Genomic DNA, 5036 nt, shown 5'->3' with positions numbered 1-5036 from the left:
CAGCAATGGAACACACACACACACACATACACACACACACACATTCAAAGACATCCATTTCCTCTTTTCAGCTCGACCATGGTGTGGTTGAAGTGTGTGTGTGTGGGGGGGGGGGGGGGGGGTCTCTATATGGGTGTGTCTAAGTGTGTGTGTGTGTGTGTGTGTGTGTATGTGTGTGTGTTCCTCTGTGTGGGTGTTTCTGTGTTTGTGTGTGTGTGTGTGTGGGGGTGGGGGGGGGTCTCTATGTGGGTGTGTCTAAGTGTGTGTGTGGGGGTGTTTCTGTAGGGGGTGGGGGGGGGTACATAGGTGTCAGCCTCAAAAACATGCTGTCTAATGACTGTAAGTTAGGTTTCTATAGGAGTAGAAGACAAACGAATCCAATAAAAACATGCTGTCTAATGTCTGTAAGTTTGGTTTCTATAGGTGTAGAAGACAAATGATTTCAATAAAATAAAGAATTATTTGTTGTTGTGCCATAAATGTGAAAGTGACTCTTCCACTAAAAATCAAGATTGTTTTTTTCTTTCTTTTATTTGTTATATATTTGGGGAATGGAGATATTCTCAAGACCCACGCTCATTGTTATCTCGTACCATACAAGTATTAAATTCCTTTTGTAAAACTTGGTATTCTTCTTCTTTGTCTACTGCTGTCAAATGTTTTATATTTGTCTGCCGTGTGTGTGTGTTTTTGTGAGTGTGTGTGTCTGTGTGAGTCTCTGTGTCAGTGTGTGTGTGTGTGTGTGTGTGTGTGCGTGTGTGTGTGTGTGTGTGTGTGTGTGTGTGTTTGTAAGTCTCTCTCTCTGTGGGCTTAAACCACCAACATCCTGCCCTCGTGTTGCTCTTATTCTCTGTATGTGCTTTCCATTTCTTTAGCTTTTTTCTCAACCCTTTATTCTGATGTAAAACCAAACAGCAAATCAATCAAGAATGTGACAAATGCATTGTGTCCTGTCATTGCTTCTTCTACAACTAACTGTTCCATAATTCAAATGTGTGGTTAAATAGGCTAAGTACCCTTTTTAACTGTGATTAGTTTCACCATGAAATACCTGCACTGCTTTCAACGCTTTCCGCTTGCACAGGTTGCACATCCTTTAAAACAGTGCCCTCTAGTGTCCATAGGTGAGAACAGCAAGACTACAACAGCAGAACTGCTGATATGGATGTAGCTCATATGAACCTTATGTGAAAAGTTTGGTGAGTTCGAGTTCCAAAAGTGCTGAACACAGAACTAGGAGCTTGGAATAAATGACGTGAATGATTAAGACACAAGAAGCTTGGCAGATTTGACATCTCCCGAATCAGCGTTAAGAAGATGTCATTCATTAAGGGGTGTTTGTGTGTTGGCATGTTGTCTGTGTGTGTGTGTGTGTGTTTATAAGAGAAAAGGAGTGTGTATGGATGAGTGTGTGTGTATGTTGATATGAGTGTGCACGTGTTTTTGAGTCTGGGTGTGTGTATATGTGTGTATGAAGACTGCACAAAGGTGTGTTAAAACAATGTGTGTGTTTTGTCTTACTGCATGTGTATGTATAAAAGTTTATCTTCAATGAGGTTGAAGATTTCCATTGGGGACAAGTCAATCAACCCAACGTGTGTGTATGTGTTATGGTGAAGGCTGATGTCATTGTTACATAACATACCTTCAGAGTTTGGCATTCAAACCAGAATCAAGTTCAGTCAGACAAGGTCATGTGTGCTGGTCCTAGGGAACACACGTGCACACACACACACACACACAAATAAACAGACATACACACACACACCTACATATACTGTATAAACAGACATGCACACAGACATGTGTGTGTGTGTGTGTCTGGCCTGTTTTTTTACAGCACCACTGCTAATCAGAGCTGCGATCTTCTCCTCTCCTTCACCTCTATATATGTGTGTGTGTATGTGCGTGTGTGGGTGTGGGTGCTTGCGTTTGTGGTTGTTGGTGCGTGTGTGTGTGTGTTGGTGCATGTGTTGGTGCGTGTGTGTGTGTGTCTCTCTCGGTGCTTAAACCACCAACATCCTGCCCTCAATTGCTCTTATTCTCTGTTATTAGTAGGAGTGTTAATGGCAATACGCCTATTATGACGTATAGGAAATTTTGCCAAGCCTACATACTGATGCATTTATTTAATAGTTGAATAGACCATGAGCAGTCCACATGAAAGCCAAGGTAAGTCATCGAAACAAATATCATCTTTAGAATCGCAGAGGCTACATGTAATCTCGAGGAGGGCTAGTTTATTCCCTTCTAATCAGCTAATGAAAGTTACAGGTGTAAGTAGTCCGATTTAGTACTAAGCTCTATGTAAGTTAAAATACCCTATTTAAAAAGTGTTTTTTTTTTGGGGGGGGGGGGGGGGCATTTAATTCCAGCCAACAAGTTCATGATGTCAACCGGAATGCTCATCTTACTGCTAGCATCTTATCTGATAGGCTACTTACCCAGATAGCAAAAATATATTGGTCCAACGGTGGCTTTTGGTCCGCTCCCCACAGGTGGTGTTCCCCTTCTGGTCCGCTCTCGGAACTCCATCATCTTTAGTTTAACTCTGGAGTGGATATTAATAATTTTACAGTGTGAGACAGTATGAACATGTCTGAATATAAATTGATGGTTTGTTTAAAACCCCTTCATCTTCATATTGGCAGGTGAATTTCTGCCTCCACCTATGCCCACGATGCCAATGCCTGTGCCAGGACATACACACCCAGACCTGAAGTAAGGTCCAGCACCACCTATCTCACACCCTCTCTTTCTGTGTGTGTGTGTGTGTCTTTCTGAATGTCTGTCGCGATCCTGTGGCTAAATAATTTTACTGATGCCACAATGCAGTACAGTACTGTCAAATCACAGGAGTAGGAACAATATAGGATTCACAAAGCATGGATAAGGAACGTATGATTCAGACAATGAGGGAATATATTACTATGGTACAGTGCCTTGCATAAGTATTCACCCCCTTGGAGAAGCATCCCCATAGCATGATGCTGCCACCACCATGCTTCAAACTGGGCATGGTGCGTTTGTGGTGATGTGCAGTGTTTAGGGTCCGCCAAACATAGCGTCTTGTCTGATGGCCAAAAAGCTCCACTTTGGTCACACCAGAACACATAACTTTCTTTCACTTGACCAAGGAGTCTCCCACATGCCTTTTGGTGAACTCTAGTCGATATTTCTTATGAGTTTTCTTCAACTTTCTTTCTCTTTGCCACTCAACTTTCAAGCATACAACAACTTTCTTTCTCTTTGCCACTCTACCAGTAAGCTTTGATTGGGCAAGAACCCGGGCAATAGTTGTTGTATGCAAAGGCTCCCCAATCTCAATTGCTGAAGCTTGTGACCATTTCAGAGTAGTCATAGGTCCCTTGGTGGCCTCTCTCACTAGTCTCCTTCTTGCACGGTCACTGTTTGTGAGGACGGCCTGCTCTAGGCAGATTTACACATGTGCCATATTCCTTCCAATTCTTGATGATAGATTTAACAGAACTGTAGGGGATATTTAGTGCCTTGGACATTGTATTGTATCCTTACCCTGACTTATACTTTTCATTATTGATTTCTCTGAGTTGCTTGGAGTGTTCTTTTGTCTTCGTGGTGTAACGATAGCCAGGAATACTGATTACCACTGAACAGACCTTCCAGACACAGGTGTCATTATTATACTACAGTCACTTGAGACACAGTCGCTGCACACTGATCCCCATTTCACTCATGTCTCTGTTTTGTTTCATGAGAATGCTCACATCCTGTTGGCCAGTGCGGTTATGCCAGAGAGGTTTTCAGATTATTGTTTTTTATTCTATACTTGTGATGAGCACAGTTTGAGATGCGTTTAATCAACATCATTGTATATGGTGTTTTCATCATTTGAGGGAAACATTCACACTGTTCTATCTCCCAATTTTAAAACCATTGGATCACTTGAGCTTGCATTACTTGAGCATGCCTGTACGTATACTTGTGTCTTGTCTACTTTTGACATTTCAAAGAAATTCTACATCCTAGGCCTGGCTGAATGTGTGTCCTGTTAACTGGATGTTATTCTTTATCTTTCTCACTCAACACTCCACGTGTGATATGAATGGAAACTATTTCAGTGCACAACTGGAAATGTAATACTTTACAGGCTGGAACAATTTGAGATCATTTAAAGGACTTTTGGCCAAAAATTAGCAATCTAACTACTAAAAGGAATGCAAAACAAAGACAAACAACAGCGCCGTTGGCTGCAATAAATGGCTTGCTAGCATGTAAACTCATGTCTTTTGGCAATATAAGATAGTCTGACCTTAACCACAGAACTGCATAGTGCAGCCTAGGCTGCTAGCTAGGACAACAGGTGTGTTTAGCGGGCCTTCACATGATCATATACCAAACCGATCCATTTGAAGATAATACCCAGCCTGGTCTCTATCAGCCCGTTGAAATACCAGTAGTAGTTGCCATTAATAAAACACATGCTTCTAAAAGTGACAAATTGTTACATACAGTCTCTTTCCTGTAGATTAAATGAAAGCTGAAACGTCACAATTTGCTTTCTATCAGGGACTTCAGGCGACACACAGACTTTAGATGACAGAGTTGATTGGGCACAGCCAGAATATAGTGACAGGGGAAAAACAGAGGTAACACAAAAACTGGAAAGGCTGAAGATCAGAATAAGTACAAGTGATAACGCTCAGAAGATAGATGTTCAAAACACAACACTCAGAAGTTAAACTATCCCTGGAACGTGTAAATACCAAAACAAGGGATCGAACACGGAGACGATATGTAACCTTGGAGTCTGGGCAGGAAACAGGAACAAACACAGGGAGCGAATAGTCCAGGGCGTGAGTCGTTGGGAATGAAATCCATAAGAAACGAGGCCAGACAAAGAAGTGAGGGAGTGGAGTGAAAAGTTCCGTGATTAGGATTCAGGTGACTGGGAATGTGACAGAGGTAGGCAAGAGGCAGAAGCAGGGTTCAGCGCTGGCGTGACACTATCAAAGCAGTATTGCTGCCTTCTTCTCTGAAGCATTTTGGCCATCACT

The 5036-nt window shown here is 42.1% G+C and overlaps 1 protein-coding gene across 3 annotated transcripts in view; it reads left to right on the top strand.

Moving 5' to 3' along the window:
* The window catches only part of prkcq (protein kinase C, theta), a 16545-nt gene extending 16446 nt beyond the window's left edge, over positions 1-99 (top strand). For all 3 annotated transcript variants that reach the window (XM_080851499.1, XM_080851500.1, XM_080851501.1), the window contains one exon: positions 1-99. This exon is cut by the window's left edge and continues 191 nt beyond it. The gene's annotated coding sequence lies outside the window, so the exon portion shown is untranslated.
* Positions 100-5036: the final 4937 nt, after the last annotated feature.

Source organism: Sprattus sprattus (assembly GCF_963457725.1).
Source record: "Sprattus sprattus genome assembly, chromosome: 14".
In the NCBI taxonomy this organism is placed as follows: Eukaryota; Metazoa; Chordata; class Actinopteri; order Clupeiformes; family Clupeidae; genus Sprattus; species Sprattus sprattus.
The sequence above is the reverse complement of the archived record's forward strand: the minus strand, read 5'-3'. Positions and strand labels throughout refer to the sequence as shown.